This window comes from Anomaloglossus baeobatrachus, unplaced genomic scaffold, assembly GCF_048569485.1.
Source record: "Anomaloglossus baeobatrachus isolate aAnoBae1 unplaced genomic scaffold, aAnoBae1.hap1 Scaffold_439, whole genome shotgun sequence".
NCBI lineage: Eukaryota > Metazoa > Chordata > Amphibia > Anura > Aromobatidae > Anomaloglossus > Anomaloglossus baeobatrachus.
In genome coordinates, this window is record NW_027443726.1 from 145,579 (window position 1) to 164,376 (window position 18,798).

The window sequence follows — 18,798 nt, forward strand, 5'->3', positions numbered from 1 at the left end:
TCTTGGTGGTCCGTACAGTCCGACCACTTCGAATTCTGAAAGGCACTCTTACCCTTTCTACCCTGGAACGAAGCTTACGCAAATAAACATGCTTGACCCTGGAATTGTTGACTCCGGTCTTCCTTTCATACCCCACACCTCCATTCCCATTTCTTATTTAAAAGTAATTACACAGACACAAATTTATCTTTGGATAATTTTGGCCATAGCAGCCATTTTATTAACAAGAATACATAACCAATAAAATTTGCAATGTGGTAAGGTCCTTGAAGCTACCAAAACCCTGGTGATTCCCATAACCGAGCAATAAAAAACCTCAACTTGCTCCCAGCCGTTACCCACACTGACTCAGTAGCACCAAATGGTTAGGGTTAATCCTCCGTCAACCCCAACCACACCCCCAGGGGCCCCGACATACCCCGTCGGGGTTCCCCCCCAAAATCACTAGGGGACCATCAATTCTGCCAATGAGGGGATCCATACCCGGATGAATCCCCGAACCAATTTTAAACCAACTTCAAGGACCCACCAATAAACAACACCACAACGAAGGCACCTTGAAACCCTTCAAGTGCCTGAGACCCCCCGCAAGCAAAGGGCCCTCTCAATACCTCCCTGCAAGCCAAGAGCCCATAAGTCAGTTCCCACCGCATTAAGGTGTACCCCGTCAGCCAACCAAAATTCCTCTTCCGTCCTTTCCAACTCAACATGCCGTATTGCTATACCCCCGTTCCGACTAACAAACTTCGAGATCGCCCTATTAACCTTCGCCCGCGCCTTGTTCAACCTGTCAACTGACCGCGCTTTCTGCCAACTCTTTCTCGCTACTATCTCCGACCAGACTATCGTTAGACCTGGAAACGACACCCATAACCGTAACAAATCATGTTTGATGTCCGTTATCAAGATTCGAAAAGGACGCCCACCCAAATCATTCCCCCCGGCATGCAACACTAAGATGTCAGGAGGTCTGTCCAACCGGGCGTATCTATGCACCTCCTGCAACACCCTGTTCCACCCTAACCCCCGAACACCGAGCCATCGCACGAGAGCCAGGTCCTTCTCAAAACCTAGCTGTCTCCCGTTCCATCTCGCGTCCGCTCGTCGGGCTCCCCAATACACATAAGAGTGGCCAAGGATCCAGACCAGGGAAGGAAGGGGGGGTGCTTCTGCAATACAAAATGTACAGACGACACCATTTTATTGCCTCACCAAACCAAATTGACAAAAAACACACACTCTCACCCCCCCCATTGCTACCCTAATACCCCCCCCTTTTCCCCTCAATTGCCAACAACCACCTGGGGACGTACATACGACTTAAAGCGCTGCGACTTCCACCTACCAATCTGCTTAACTGTCTCCTCCGGTAGGCCGCATATAGAGGCCTCCTTCGCTGCCCCAATCCGAAAGACTTCGGATCTAACCCCAACGACTTCAAACATGCCCTAAAAACACTCACAAATTGGTATCTCGATAAAAAGGACCCATCCTCGTGACATAATAAGGGGCCATCCACCTTCGGACGGATCTGTTGAAAATTCCCGAGACACTTGAACGGGCACATATCAGCAATGCGTGGGGACATCACACACCAGTCTGTGAGCCGGAAGATGCAAATGACGCTGAAAGCCGGCAAGGCCGGCTGAAGCAGTAGGTGACTTTCGAAAATGTGCAGACAGGCGGCGAACTTTTACCAGCAGATCAGACAGCTCTGGGTATGAGTTTAGAAACCGCTGAACCACGAGGTTGAGCACATGGGCCACGCATGGAACATGTGTCAGCTGGCCTCGCCTCAAAGCCGCCACCAGGTTCCGGCCATTGTCACACACAACCTTTCCTGGCTTTAGGTTCAGAGGTGTGAGCCAGTGATCTGCATGCTGTTTTAGAGCTGTCCACACCTCTTCTGCATTGTGGGGTTTGTCACCTATGCAGATTAGCTGCAGCACAGCCTGTTGCCGCTTCGCCGAGGCAGTGCTGCAGTGCTTCCAGCTTGGGACTGGTGTGGAGGGTAAAGTACTGATGGGGTGGGTGTCTGTGTGGCCCAATTTTTGGAAAAAAGGGAGACTCCGCTTGGAGTAACCCTTGCTTGCTGTGTTTTTAAAAGAAGCCAAGATGAACAGAGCTGGGATCAGGAAAGACTTTGCTACCTACCCCGGTGTCATCCTGGGGACGGTTAATTATGGCGTATTTTTGAATTTGCTTGATGCAAATCAAAACATCCTGTTTGCAACTAGGGCCCAAGTGCTGCCACTGATGGGGTGGGTGTCTGTGTGGCCCAATTTTTGGAAAAAAGGGAGACTCCGCTTGGAGTAACCCTTGCTTGCTGTGTTTTTAAAATAAGCCAAGATGAACAGAGCTGGGATCAGGAAAGACTTTGCTACCTACCCCGGTGTCATCCTGGGGACGGTTAAGAATAGCGTATTTTTGAATGTGCTTGATGCAAATGTAGCTGTGAAGTGTACAACTGGGGCACAACTGCTGCCACTGAAGGGGTGGGTGTGTGTGGGGCCCAATTTTTGGAAAAAAGGAGACTCCTCTTGGAGTCACCTTGCGGTGTTTTACATGATTTTAGAATGGCGTGCCATGCCTATATCTGTGTGTCCTCCTCTTTTTCCTTGTCCAGCTGTTTTGTTTTCGCATGAGTATATGTCCTTGTCACTTTCCCATGTGTTTGTGTTGTGTTGTGAGTTGTTTGTCACCTTTTGGACACCTTTGAGGGTGTTTTCTAGGTGTTTTACTGTGTTTGTGATTGCCTGCCATTGTTTCCTATTGGCTCGAGTTCGGTTCGTCGAACGTTCGACGAGCCGAACTCGAACGGGAGCTCCGTTCGGCGAACCGACCTCGAGCCGAACCTGGACCGGTTCGCTTATCTCTACTCCTGGACATACCTACCCCGGTGTCATCCTGGGGACGGTTAAGAATAGCGTATTTTTGAATGTGCTTGATGCAAATGTAGCTTTGAAGTGTACAACTGGGGCACAACTGCTGCCACTGAAGGGGTGGGTGTGTGTGGGGCCCAATTTTTGGAAAAAAGGGAGACTCCGCTTGGAGTAACCCTTGCTTGCTGTGTTTTTAAAAGAAGCCAAGATGAACAGAGCTGGGATCAGGAAAGACTTTGCTACCTACCCCGGTGTCATCCTGGGGACGGTTAATTATGGCGTATTTTTGAATGTGCTTGATGCAAATCAAAACATCCTGTTTGCAACTAGGGCCCAAGTGCTGCCACTGATGGGGTGGGTGTCTGTGTGGCCCAATTTTTGGAAAAAAGGGAGACTCCGCTTGGAGTAACCCTTGCTTGCTGTGTTTTTAAAAGAAGCCAAGATGAACAGAGCTGGGATCAGGAAAGACTTTGCTACCTACCCCGGTGTCATCCTGGGGACGGTTAAGAATAGCGTATTTTTGAATGTGCTTGATGCAAATGTAGCTGTGAAGTGTACAACTGGGGCACAACTGCTGCCACTGAAGGGGTGGGTGTGTGTGGGGCCCAATTTTTGGAAAAAAGGGAGACTCCGCTTGGAGTAACCCTTGCTTGCTGTGTTTTTAAAAGAAGCCAAGATGAACAGAGCTGGGATCAGGAAAGACTTTGCTACCTACCCCGGTGTCATCCTGGGGACGGTTAATTATGGCGTATTTTTGAATGTGCTTGATGCAAATCAAAACATCCTGTTTGCAACTAGGGCCCAAGTGCTGCCACTGATGGGGTGGGTGTCTGTGTGGCCCAATTTTTGGAAAAAAGGGAGACTCCGCTTGGAGTAACCCTTGCTTGCTGTGTTTTTAAAAGAAGCCAAGATGAACAGAGCTGGGATCAGGAAAGACTTTGCTACCTACCCCGGTGTCATCCTGGGGACGGTTAATTATGGCGTATTTTTGAATGTGCTTGATGCAAATCAAAACATCCTGTTTGCAACTAGGGCCCAAGTGCTGCCACTGATGGGGTGGGTGTCTGTGTGGCCCAATTTTTGGAAAAAAGGGAGACTCCGCTTGGAGTAACCCTTGCTTGCTGTGTTTTTAAAAGAAGCCAAGATGAACAGAGCTGGGATCAGGAAAGACTTTGCTACCTACCCCGGTGTCATCCTGGGGACGGTTAAGAATAGCGTATTTTTGAATGTGCTTGATGCAAATGTAGCTGTGAAGTGTACAACTGGGGCACAACTGCTGCCACTGAAGGGGTGGGTGTGTGTGGGGCCCAATTTTTGGAAAAAAGGGAGACTCCGCTTGGAGTAACCCTTGCTTGCTGTGTTTTTAAAAGAAGCCAAGATGAACAGAGCTGGGATCAGGAAAGACTTTGCTACCTACCCCGGTGTCATCCTGGGGACGGTTAATTATGGCGTATTTTTGAATGTGCTTGATGCAAATCAAAACATCCTGTTTGCAACTAGGGCCCAAGTGCTGCCACTGATGGGGTGGGTGTCTGTGTGGCCCAATTTTTGGAAAAAAGGGAGACTCCGCTTGGAGTAACCCTTGCTTGCTGTGTTTTTAAAAGAAGCCAAGATGAACAGAGCTGGGATCAGGAAAGACTTTGCTACCTACCCTGGTGTCATCCTGGGGACGGTTAATTATGGCGTATTTTTGAATGTGCTTGATGCAAATCAAAACATCCTGTTTGCAACTAGGGCCCAAGTGCTGCCACTGATGGGGTGGGTGTCTGTGTGGCCCAATTTTTGGAAAAAAGGGAGACTCCGCTTGGAGTAACCCTTGCTTGCTGTGTTTTTAAAAGAAGCCAAGATGAACAAGTCATGGGTCAGCAAAGACTTTATCTACCTACCCCGGTGTCATCCTGGGGACGGATAAGAATGGCGTATTTTTGAATGTGCTTGATGCAAATCAAAACATCCTGTTTGCAACTAGGGCCCAAGTGCTGCCACTGATGGGGTGGGTGTCTGTGTGGCCCAATTTTTGGAAAAAAGGGAGACTCCGCTTGGAGTAACCCTTGCTTGCTGTGTTTTTAAAAGAAGCCAAGATGAACAGAGCTGGGATCAGGAAAGACTTTGCTACCTACCCCGGTGTCATCCTGGGGACGGTTAATTATGGCGTATTTTTGAATGTGCTTGATGCAAATCAAAACATCCTGTTTGCAACTAGGGCCCAAGTGCTGCCACTGATGGGGTGGGTGTCTGTGTGGCCCAATTTTTGGAAAAAAGGGAGACTCCGCTTGGAGTAACCCTTGCTTGCTGTGTTTTTAAAAGAAGCCAAGATGAACAGAGCTGGGATCAGGAAAGACTTTGCTACCTACCCCGGTGTCATCCTGGGGACGGTTAATTATGGCGTATTTTTGAATGTGCTTGATGCAAATCAAAACATCCTGTTTGCAACTAGGGCCCAAGTGCTGCCACTGATGGGGTGGGTGTCTGTGTGGCCCAATTTTTGGAAAAAAGGGAGACTCCGCTTGGAGTAACCCTTGCTTGCTGTGTTTTTAAAAGAAGCCAAGATGAACAAGTCATGGTCAGCAAAAACTTTATCTACCTACCCCGGTGTCATCCTGGGGACGGATAAGAATGGCGTATTTTTGAATGTGCTTGAAGCCAAGATGAACAGAGCTGGGATCAGGAAAGACTTTGCTACCTACCCCGGTGTCATCCTGGGGACGGTTAAGAATAGCGTATTTTTGAATGTGCTTGATGCAAATGTAGCTGTGAAGTGTACAACTGGGGCACAACTGCTGCCACTGAATGGGTGGGTGTGTGTGGGGCCCAATTTTTGGAAAAAAGGGAGACTCCGCTTGGAGTCACCTTGCGGTGTTTTACATGATTTTAGAATGGCGTGCCATGCCTATATCTGTGTGTCCTCCTCTTTTTCCTTGTCCAGCTGTTTTGTTTTCGCATGAGTATATGTCCTTGTCACTTTCCCATGTGTTTGTGTTGTGTTGTGAGTTGTTTGTCACCTTTTGGACACCTTTGAGGGTGTTTTATAGGTGTTTTACTGTGTTTGTGATTGCCTGCCATTGTTTCCTATTGGCTCGAGTTCGGTTCGTCGAACGTTCGACGAGCCGAACTCGAACGGGAGCTCCGTTCGGCGAACCGACCTCGAGCCGAACCGGGACCGGTTCGCTCATCTCTACTCCTGGACATAGCATTCGAATTACCAGGTCCCTGAAGGCTGAAATGCGTAGTGGCCGGAAATCATGAACAATTACAATGGGCGTATGTGCTGTAGATCCTGCGTCAGTTGTAGCTTGGAACTTTGTCTTTTCACGGATTTGCCCGTCTCTCATGGTGTTGGGCTATTTTCGGATCAAAATGGTGTGTCCCTCCTTGGCCCGTATCATGGGTTATTTCAGGGGCAAATTTAACTCTCTTAGCACTTTTCTCCTTAATTGTGGCCGTTGAATTGTTGGGTCAAGGTCTATCCAACCAGCATATTTGTTGTTTTTCAGACAATTTAGGGCTCGTGCATAGTAATAATAACACAGGTTTCCAAGGGTAAAAATTTTTGAAAGATGTGATTTTTTTCATACTTTTGATCATTGGACTCAGTAAAAATATTGAAAAAATATCATCACGTACAGTTTTTTCACAAACACTGATTCTATAGGTGTTAGGGCCAGGTGGACGGGCAGACCCAGGAGGTGGATCCACTGGGCCGAACACCTTAATGAAGGCAAGGGGTCCGGTAGCCGGAGCACTACGGGTAGCAGGACAGTCCGTGCAAAAGAGTGGAATGGAGAAGTCCCTGGGACCACGGAGTCACTGATGGTAGTCCGGGTGACGGAGCTCAGGTTCGGAGGCCGAGATGTCAGGCAGAGTCCGGAACCGATGGAGCGAGAGGACGGGTCACCACAGGGATCAGAGATGGTACGGACTGACGGGATGGCAGATAGTCAGCGTTCGGGGTTCGGGAATCGGCAGGACCGGATGGCGAGGCAGGAGCGGCTCTAGAAGAGAGATAGGTAAGTATATCACAGAGACACAAGGAGACCTGACTCCTAGCTTAGGAAACACGAAGAACAGGCCCCGCCCACTTGGACATTAAACCCCTTTATACCCTGTACCTGTGTGTTCAATTTCCTGTCAGTGGACGCTGGCCCTTTAAGAGAGGGTCAATGACCGCGCGCGCGCCCTAATGCGCATGCGCGAGGCCCGGGTGCCAGAAGCCAGGGCAGGGAGCGGTGTATAGGAAGCAGGGGAGCCGGCCTGGAGCAGGGCTGCCGACGGGCGCCGGGAGTGGGGACCGGGCCGCCTGGGGACCGCAGGTGGTGGAGGCTGGAGACCGTGGAGCGGGGGATGTCTGCCAGAGGAGCCGGGGAGCGAAGCAGGGAAGCCGGGGAGCGTGGCAGGTGAGCCGGGGGGCAGAGCAGGGGACCCGGAGAGCGTGACAATAGGTTTCCAAAAGGTTAGAATTCTGAAAAGATTCCCTCCATACTTTTCTGAAGATGGTGCTCTAGTGTATTCAAGCGATGTTCCTGTGCTGATGGAAAATGTAACATTAAGTACAATGTGAGCGAGTGGAGACACGTCATTGTTTCATCCAAAAAGTCTGAAAGCTGTGCTACTGCTCAATGGCAGTAAGTATTCTTCAGTGTGTGTAGGGCATGTGTCGCGGGCAGAGGGGCCACGCACGCTACGCTCGGGTTCGGGGACTTCTGCTGCTGCTGCTGCTCGGTGGCTCGAGCGGAGGGCCAGATCCGGGGACTCGAGCAGCGCTCCTCGCCCACGAGTGAAAAGGGGGTGGTTTGTTTGGGGAGATAGTTAGTGACGTCACCCACAGGTCGTGGTGATAATGGGCACCACCACTGCTGGTGACGGGGATCCCGGGAGCGATGGCAGGGAGCAGCTAGGATGTTGGTTCCCCCTCCGTGGGTAGGGGTTGGTGATCCCGGGGCCCGGTGGCGGTACGGGGAGGCTGGATGGCTGGGGTGTACGTACCGAGGGAGCCCGTTTGCCCGCAGGCGCTGGCCCTTGGATCTCTAGCCTATGGCGGTGGCTTTTTATCCTCACGGTGTGGACGGTTGCCTTCTGTCGGGTCTTGGGTGTTAGGGAACCCCTGGGATTCCGGTCACTCTCGGATTTGACCATTGTCGGCGGCTCCTAGCCTGGTCAGGGTCCAATGGCCCTGCCTTTGTGCTTGGTACAGATCCGCTCACCGGTTCAGTTCCCTTCGGGTCACCGCCCGTCCCCGGTCCTACGGTTCAGCTGACTTGTACCACCTCCTGCAGACGGCCACCACCGTCTGCCGACCTTGCTGACAGTGCCTGGGCTCCTACCCAGACACTAACAGTTTCTGTCCTCTCACTTTCCACTACAAAACTAAACTAACTGCTTTTTCCCGCCTCCAGGCCTGTGAACTCCTCGGTGGGTGGGGCCAACCGCCTGGCTCCGCCCCACCTGGTGTGGACATCAGACCCTGGAGGAGGCAACAAGGATTTTGTGTGACTGATGTAGACTATCCAGGGGAGGGGGTGTGTGTGATTTTGTGTTTGTGACTACCTGGCTAGTCCAGGGCGTCACACATGCTATGCACTTGGAAGAAAGCTGTGAGAATTTAGACTTTATTCTCAAGAAACTTAACTACAAGGAGCATGGATGGTCAATATGTGGTGGTCTAAAAATGTTCTCATTGCTTCTTGGGCAGCAAGGAGGATATATTAAATACCCATGCTGTTCTGCCTCATGGCAGCCTGCTAATAGTCATTCATTAAAATTTCTGTTACAACCCCTAGAGGTCATTGTTATTCTTTTGAATTGCTGAGTTTCCCTTTAAGCTAAATGTATTCTGGGTAAGGAATGCCTCCCTGAGCTGAGAAGAAGCCTGCAGCCATTTTCTCTTTGGATTTGTCAGGAAAGGACATGCCGACTTACCTCTCTGTACATTCACCCCTGCCTAGTGTAATCCGGTGAGCAAAGCAAATTACATGTGTTAGTGATAGAATCCTAGATGGAAGAGTGTAGTAAATGCATTGTACATTGTACTTCTACACCTTTAGTGTCATCCCTGTCTTGTTTGTCTAGATAAGATTTCTATGTATTGCAGATGCAGTGACCTTTCACCTACATTCTCGTAAGAACTGCATCTCATGTACTGTTATGCTATGTTAACTCTGTATTAACACTGTACTGACTGTAATCATTTTCTTGTTATAGTTTTTACCCGTATAAAACAGTATCTTGGATATACCGTATTCTGTCTTCAACTGCATCTTGGATATTCCTATATTCACTGTATATTCCATGTATACTGCAATCAAGTTCACGTTACCAGCTAATAAATCAAGGCTATTGAACTCCACAGTCTGTTTATTTGAAATGTGAACTAGGGTTTAGCTGTATGCTAGAGATTCACAGCATTACGTAAAAGAAGGCAGAACACATGCTTTTTGTGTGAATTGGAAAGCCAGGTTAGGACTCTTCACTGGAGCAAAAAAAATTGGCCAACAAGAACATCTTTGTAACCGGGACTCAAGAACATTGTTGCATAAAGCTTAGTTGATCCCACCTAAAGTTCTCTTGCCACCACTCCACTGTAAGCTTGGACTGATGAAGCTGTTTGTGAAAGCGCTACTGAAAGAAGGAGAGATGTTTAAGTACCTGTGTACCAAGTTTCAGGGACTGTCAGAATCAAGTCTGAAGGAAGGTGTGATGCCCTGGCAAAACCAGGTAGTTACAGATAGGCCCCCGCACAACACCTTTCCTCACTTAGGAAACACACAGCCGACCTGAAACCCTAGTCACCTAGGACCCTGAAGCCAGGACCGAAAACAGCGGCCTAGCTAATTAAATGATTGAGGGCAGGATTATAGGTCCTATCCCACCTAAAGTCCCTCAAAGAAGACAACAGCCCACTGATAGGGATAAGGCCACCGCCAGGGCCCTTAGATCCCACGGGCCAGCGCCTGCGGGCACGGCTCCTTAGGCCATATCCAGCCGGGAGCGGACTCCTGAGTTCCAGACCAGGCAGTCCACCATACACAAAAACAAGTGCAGAGTAAAGGACAGAGACCACCAGCCTGGGTGGGGGACCTGAATGCAACCGGCCGGGGCGGCAGGCCACCAGCACCTTTGGTTTACCGAAAGACTCGTGTGATTCATTTACTGTGAGTAACCAAACATCCCCCTGCTTGCTCAGGCGCGCCGGCCCTTGCCATCACCATACCCTGCACAAAGACACTGGGCCCCGGGGCAATCATCCCTACACACGGAGGGGTTAACATCCAGCTGCCACTACATCTCTCCCGGGTATCCCATAACGGCAGCGGTGGTGTCCCACCTCACCACACACCGTTGGTGGCGTCACAAACTTAATACGGCCTAGCCCATACATCTACATTCCTCCTTTTATTCGACATGTCCGCGAGACCCCCGGGTCGAGCCACTCTCTTAGAAGGTCTGGATCCGACCAACGGCGGCTGCTGGCACAGGGGCAGCACAAAAGCATTTTTGTGGGTTCGGATATTCAGAAACCCATGAATGAAGGATGACGTGTTTTAAACAATAATGAAAACTGTTGAAAAAAGGGCTTGGGACTCTTTGAAAGAAGCAATAAATACGTTTCTAGGTAACAACAAAGAATCAAAATTTAAGTCCATCGTGGAGAACATGCTGAAACGTTTCAAAGCCTTGGGTTGTCTAATGAATTTGAAGTTACATTTTTTACATTCCTATTTGGACTACTTGTCTGAAAACCTTGGTGCTGGTGGGAAGAACAAGAAGGTTTTCATCGGAATATCAAGGAGATGGAACGACGATACCAAAGTAAATGAAACGTGAACATGATTGCCGGATGCTTCACAGAGAAGATCCACAGGCCTTCTATAAGAGAAAAGGGGGATCTAGAGAAAAGGAAAAAGTGCAAGAATAAATTTCTAATAAAGTTGCAGAATGACTGTACAATAAATAAATGTATTTTATATATAAAATTGTGAATATTTTTGGTTACAATAAGTATTTTTCTTGTTCATGTCACTTGTATGTAACTTCACACATGGATTGTACAAAATCAATATTTGATGGTTAAAAAAAAATATTTTTTTTTTTTTTTAAATCAGGACATTAGAAAACATAATAATCAGTCACTGGATTTGAAGTTTCATAAACCAAAATTTTACATAGCTGTGTAATTTGTCGGGCACCCACCGACAATAGAATAGCGCCAGATTTAGGAAGCTGGCTGAGGTCTGCAAAGTCTGTAGCCAGGTGACAAAATTGTCCAACCTGGGTTTCTTCCTTAAGTAGTCTCTGGTATGATGATATGGTATAATCCTGGCAGCCGGAGTCGAAATCCCTAGATTGCGGTTATGATCTCCAATCGGAATTGGAGCCCCTAGATTGAAGCCATGTAGCCAAGTGATCCTCTAGTTGAAGCCAAAGTCCCTAGACCGAGTCCACAAGGCATCCTGGTTCTGATCCCCTAGCCAGCTCCTAAGAGCTTAGACTAGATCATGCAACATCCATCAACAACCTGGTGACTCCAAGAAGTCCCCTTTTATAGCCATAACCTTCCCTTAGGATATACTGTGCCCTTATCAGATTGGTTGTACAAGGTTGCTTCTCTTATTGGATGGATTTCAAGCTGCATGGATAATGTTCATTTAAATGATGTGGATAGAAAGACTGAAGATATCTACATGTAGTCTGAAATCCATCATGAATCAATACTATTTTACACAGTCATAAGCAGCCCATGGGCATTCACCTGCATTCAAACCAATAACAGCTCATAGACCAGACAATCCATCTACCACTGGACCAAAGACAGGAAGTTAAATCCACTGCCTGCGGTAACCAACTTAATCCTATAGGCTACTCACACAACAAACCCAACAGAAAGGAAAAAAACATGGCTTCGATTATCCATCCAATGAAAACGCATAACCATTGTGAGCCATTGGACAATGCAATTGGACACTTGGTGACATGGTGCACGGCCCAATGAATCAAGTCTTTACTTCATATTCACGGTTTAAGCCCTTGGGTTCTAATATGCCCAGAGTACATATCCAGAAAGATTCTCTTTCTTTGAGCTAAACACAAGTCAACAATACATTGTAAGCAGATTCTATTACCAGTCCCACACCATTTTGTGACGCATAATCACACAGTGATCCAATTAAGATTCCAAGTCATCGAACATGTCCAAGCCATACGCAGAGGAGGCAATAGAATTAGGAAGCTCAAAGAAAGGGAATCTTTCTGGATATATACTCTGGGCACATTGGAACCCAAAGGCTTAAACCATGAATATGAAGTACAGACTTGATTCATTGGGCCATGCATGGACATAATGGACATAATTCTAATAGGCAGGACAGGTAATAAGGAGCACAAGTTATATGCTAAAATGTGTTGTGTGACAAGACAGACACAGGAAAGGACATGATAACAGGTGTAGGGACCAACAAGGTGAGACAAGGGGTATCAGGATAGGGTCAAGTAGGTATGAATGTAGTAATGGGGCAGGCATAGAGAATTGTATGTGAATGTGAATTACAATAAATCACTAAGGAAAGGAATATGTGAGTGTGTGCCTAATGTAAACTAATATTGTACTGGCAAAATTATAGATGGAAAGGGAGAAGGGGAGGGGGGAGAGAGGAGGCTGTAATTGACTACAAGGGTATGAGTTATGAGTGATCATAGGGATAGTGTTACATAAGTGGAAATACCTATGGAGGACCGGATGTGTAAGCGCATACCTTATACAAACCTATAGAGTGCTGATGGGTGAGAGTGTGATGTTAGATATAAGACATCCTATAGTGAATAGTGAGCCGTAATCAAGTGCAACAGGGATATTTCACGTGACTATGGGAACCTGGAAGGTAAAGAAAGGGGAGAAAAAACTGTTAGACAAGGTAATCAGACATAATGTAACCAGTTGATCAGACATGATCACCTGGTTTGAGACCCCCTGCCTTACACTATATAGATATCATGTTTATTCCCCATCTATCTTGCTCAGGAGAGCATCTCCCTCCCCCGGCACCAAGAGCAGCTCATACTGAATTGTTACATTGACTAGTAACACTGCACACAGAAATGCACCTTAATATTCCACTGTTAACCCTTTCCTCCCAGCAGTAACACACAACTCCTCACCTTGATATCATGGTGATTTATGGTCAGAATGACTTCAATGCGATCAGTGATTTCTATTCTAGCTCTGCTCACATAGATTTTATATCCACACTCAACTATAGGCCGTTCTTCATATTTTAGGGGCTTTTAGTCAGATATACTAGTTTGTGCCTGTATAGTATTGGTGTAGATGGGAGTGTAGGGCATATTCCAGATGTGGCCTTACAAGTGATTTATAGAGGGGTAACAATACGTTGGGATCACCGGATCTAATCTCCCTTTTTATACACCCTAAAATCTTGTTTGCTTTAGAATAAACAATAACATCATAAAGGTATAGCAGTACCGTTTCAAAGTTTCGGTGTCCCAAGCAGCATTCCATCAGCCTCTGGAAGGTTCCTGGCAAATTGCACAGCTCGAAGGGCATGCTTTTGAACTCGCAGAGACCCATCGGGGTGGCAAAGGCGGTCTTCTCCCGGTCTGCCTCAGCAACGGACACTTGCCAATAGCGACTAGTGAGATCAAGGGTAGAAAAATAATTTGCAGTTCTCAATGCAGCTAGCTATTCCTCAATACAGGGGAGTGGTGCTGTCCTTCTTCTTTAACAGGACCAACGGAGCTGCCCAGAGGCTACAACTGTCACGGATAACCCCAGCCTCCTTCATGTTGCTCAACATGTCCTTGGTACACTGGTAATGTGCAGGTAGTTTTGGCTTATATCTCTCTTTGATGGGTGGGTGTGCACTTGTGGGGATGTAGTGTTTGACCCCTTTTATTCTTCAAAAGTCTAGCGGATGTTTGCTGAAGACTTGCTCGTATTCTTGCACTAGCCTGTAGACCCCCTTCTTGTGATGTGAAGGTGTGGAGTCAGTGCCTACGTGTAATTCCTTACACCACTCCTATGGCTGACTTGGTGAGCTGTCACTGAATGGGTGGGCTGAAGCAATGGTGGATGCTGCTGTTTGGATAGCATGTGTATCTACTGAGAACAGCTTATCAATGGTGGCAAATCGGAGCAGCTTAATTTCTTGCTCTCCGCAGTTCAACACTCTCATGGGCACTCTTCCCTTCCATATTAATGAATAAAACTATGATGTAAATAGCATATAGATACCCCACAAATGCAGATAAAAGTAGGTTATGGGAAAAGGGGGAAGAGAGAAACAGGAAAATAGTGGAATAAAGTATACCTTCCAGGTGGGAGAGGAAATGGCAGCACAGCCAGTGGAGGTGAAGCAAGGGGAGCCTGCAACTAAAGAGTTGAGAGCGTTATCACATGGTGACTGAGCCTGATTGTAACGGGAGCATAGAGGTGCCGATCCTGTCTTACCTGCGTTGGTGTAGAAGTGGGTGTCCTGTGGTGGAGTCAGCTATGTGCAGTGGTGGCCGTGGGTTCTTTTATGTGCGACCGTAGTAATAGCTGCGCCCACTTCCTGTATGGGAGTGGAATGCAGTGAGGGTAATGGAACGCACGCCTGCGCATTTGTGTTTAACGTCGCGCATGTGCAGAACGGAGAAAAGGCTGCGCTCACTTCCTAATGAAAGGGAGTGAGACGCATCTGGGAAGGGAAGGGAAAAGATTAGGGTTTGGGGATGATGAAAGGGCTTTCTACGGACAAGGATGGCAAAGGGTGGCAGTGACGGAAAGTCAGGCAGCCTGTCCTGTCCTGTCCTGTCCGTCCGTCTTTTTGTATCATGAATTGGAAAGACTGCAAGGGGGAGGGGAGGTGCTTGTGTCCAAAAGGAGGAGTTATTCAGATTCATTGCAGTGGGCGGCGGCTGCAAAAAGCACCATTCTTCTTGTTTTTGCTCTGCAAAACAGCCTTTTCAAGGGTTGGCTTGGGTGACAAAATGTCTTCTGTAGGCGTGGGTTTGTCTCCCTCTCCCTAAGATGTGTCCGGTATAGGCCAGGGTGCCACTCAAGGCCGTAACCAATTCGGGTTATAGCTTCTCGGCCTTTTGGCTAAGATCAAGTGTAGTTTCGGAGGACGCTACCTTGGTCGGTACTGGAAGGTGCCTGGGATTGCACGTCTGCCGGCCTTGAGGAAGTGTGTGCGCCTTCTGGTGACACATAGCCCTCTTGTGCCTGGACGGTTCCCAGGCAACGGGAGGCGATCACCTTTGTTATTTTGAAGTCCTACTGATAAACAGAAAAAAAAAAAAATTAAATCTGTTCTTATCAGTTTAATATCTGATACGTCCCCTCTCTGGGGACCATATATTAAATGGATTTTTAGAACAAGGAGATGGAAAAAATCTTGCTCTGTCCACTCCACGCATTGACCTGGTATTGCAGTACCTCCAGGACCGGTGCACCCCTTCTTAACCCAGTTTCCAAAAGCAGAACTCAATTCACCTGATTCAAATGAGCCCCATTAGTGAATTGAAAGAAAGCAAAAACTTTATATGCACCTCAATTTGGCCAATTCACTTTTCACACTTTCACCCTTTTTTTTATCTTTCACACCTTTTACTTGCTTTATTGATGCAAAAGCTGTGCCAAATAGCAAACTCATCTCCACTCAACTTGACCAACTCTGCTATGTCCCGTGCAGTATCTTATTCTCAGTCTTATCTAGATCATTTGCAATTGAATAGAATAGATCCCTTTTGGACACATTGGATTCAGCTGCTGCAGTGACTGCAGGTGTTAGAAGATGCAGACTTGGCATCAGGTGCTGTCTATCAGATTCCACTCCAATTAAAGCTTCCATTGTTTTTCGGTGTTTTCTTTGAGCAATGATGATGTCTTTAGTGATCTGTTGGCTCCCTCTCCTGGAGGAAGAGTTTGCTTGCTCTTGGACTTTCAAAAAGAGAGGTCATGATAGACATTTAGCTTCTGAGCCCAATTGGGGACAGTCATGGGTGATGAATGTTTTGCAACCTGCTGCGAAGCCTGATACCGCAATATAAGGAACGTCAAATACTAAGAATGGGCGGCCTATGAAAGAATTAGTACTTTCATTAAGCATACTTAAACGGCTAATTGGGAATAGACAAACTGTAAAAAGCCCTCTGAGAAAGCCCCTCTCTAACCTTTGTTAGTAAGCTTTTCTGTAGTCTGCCTGTTGATGTATTTTCCGTTTGAACAGTGCACAACATGAAGTGACGGAACACTGGCTTGTCACAATGTCCCCCGCTGACATCACGATAGCGCTGCTGCCTAGAAAGCCAGCTGCGCAGCAGAAGTTGCTCTTTGGGTGGGATGGTGGGCTAATGTATCTATTCCTGCTTGGTGTGAGTTTGACATGATCTAGAGCAACGAGTTCCAGCGGCTAGCGGTTGATTATTGGCTGTAATGGGGCTTTCTGGCTGGTGCCAGCCTTTCTTCTTAGCACACAGGAACCACAATCCCTACACCATGCTTCGATGGATTCTCTCATCCCAGCCCAGTAAAACTACATATTTCACACAGTTATAAGCAGCCCATGGGCATTCACCTGGATTAAAACCCATAACAGCTCATAGACCAAACAATCAATCTACCACTGGACCAAAGACAGGAAGCTAAATCCACTGCCTGCGGTAACTAACTTAATCCTATAGTCTACTCACACAACAAACCCAAGAGAAAGGAAAAAAACATGGCTTCGATTATCCATCCAATGAAAACGCATAACCATTGTGAGCCATTGGACAATGCAATTGCACACATGGTGACATGGTGCACGGCCCAATGAATCAAGTCTGTACTTCATATTCACGGTTTAAGCCCTTGGGTTCTAATGTGTCCAGAGTACATATCCAGAAAGATTCCCTTTCTTTGTGCTAAGCACAAGTCAACAATACGTTGTAAGCAGATTCTATTACCAGTCCCACACCATTTTGTGACGCATAATCGCACAGTGGCCCAATTAAGATTCCAAGTCATCGAACATGTCCCAGCCATACGCAGAGGAGGCGATAGAATTAGGAAGCTCAAAGAAAGGGAATCTTTCTGGATATATACTCTGGGCACGTTGGAACCCAAGGGCTTAAACCATGAATATGAAGAACCGACTTGATTCATTGGGCCGTGCACATTTTTTCTAACGCCCGGTTCTTTTTCGTGTTCACACTATATATGGTTCCAGTATGTATGGAGTTCCATTCTTCCTTGTTTTTTATTTGTCATGTTTGTCTGATTACCTTGTCTAACAGTTTTTTCTCCCCTTTCTTTACCTTCCAGGTTCCCATAGTCACGTGAAATATCCCTGTTGCACTTGATTACGGCTCACTATTCACTATAGGATGTCTTATATCTAACATCACACTCTCACCCATCAGCACTCTATAGGTTTGTATAAGGTATGCGCTTACACATCCGGTCCTCCATAGGTATTTCCACTTATGTAGCACTATCCCTATGATCACTCATAACTCATACCCTTGTAGTCAATTACAGCCTCCTCTCTCCCCTCTCCCCTTCTCCCTTTCCATCTATAATTTTGCCAGTACAATATTAGTTTACATTAGGCACACACTCACATATTCCTTTCCTTAGTGACTTATTGTAATTCACATTCGCATACAATTCTCTATGCCTGCCCCATTACTACATTCATACCTACTTGACCCTATCCTGATACCCCTTGTCTCACCTTGTTGGTCCCTACACCTGTTATCATCTCCTTTCCTGTGTCTGTCTTGTCACACAACACATTTTAGCATATCCCTTGTGCTCCTTATTACCTGTCCTGCCTATTAGAATTATGTCCATTATGTCCATGCATGGCCCAATGAATCAAGTCTGTACTTCATATTCATGGTTTAAGCCTTTGGGTTCCAATGTGCCCAGAGTATATATCCAGAAAGATTCCCTTTCTTTGAGCTTCCTAATTCTATTGCCTCCTCTGCGTATGGCTTGGACATGTTCGATGACTTGGAATCCTAATTGGATCACTGTGTGATTATGCGTCACAAAATGGTGTGGGACTGGTAATAGAATCTGCTTACAATGTATTGTTGACTTGTGTTTAGCTCAAAGAAAGAGAATCTTTCTGGATATGTACTCTGGGCACATTAGAACCCAAGGGCTTAAACCGTGAATATGAAGTAAAGACTTGATTCATTGGGCCGTGCACCATGTCACCATGTGTCCAATTGCATTGTCCAATGGCTCACAATGGTTATGCGTTTTCATTGGATGGATAATCGAAGCCATGTTTTTTTCCTTTCTGTTGGGTTTGTTGTGTGAGTAGCCTATAGGATTAAGTTGGTTACCGCAGGCAGTGGATTTAACTTCCTGTCTTTGGTCCAGTGGTAGATGGATTGTCTGGTCTATGAGCTGTTATTGGTTTGAATGCAGGTGAATGCCCATGGGCTGCTTATGACTGTGTAAAATATGTAGTTTTACTGGGCTGGGATGAGAGAATCCATTGAAGCATGGTGTAGGGATTGTGGTTCCTGTGTGCTAAGAAGAGAGGCTGGCACCAGCCAGAAAGCCCCATTGCAGCCAATAATCACTTAATAACTTTTTCAACTTGTCATCATATGGGAGGCCTTCCATTCCTTGTAGTAGTCTAGTTGCCCACCTTTGAACTGACTCTAACTTCTGAATGTCCTTTTTAAAATGTGGATCCCAAAACTGGTTCCCATATTCCAGATGTAGCCTTACAAGTGATTTATAGAGGTTGATCATCTTTACTTATCATTTAAAACTTTCAAACTGGTACACTCAACACATAAAGCCCCCCCCTTTTAAAGAGTAGTTTCCCTGTACCTAAGTGGGGGTCTACCTAGGTTGGAGCGAGTGGACCTTCGGGGTCCGGTGTCAGTGGTGACAGGCAGTGGGGCAGAGGGAACAGTC

At 46.9% G+C, this 18,798-nt stretch overlaps 1 pseudogene; it reads left to right on the plus strand.

The window, feature by feature from the left end:
• Positions 1 to 15,124: 15,124 nt before the first annotated feature.
• LOC142279795 (U2 spliceosomal RNA) lies at positions 15,125 to 15,331 on the plus strand (annotated as a pseudogene).
• The last annotated feature ends 3,467 nt before the right edge of the window (positions 15,332 to 18,798 follow it).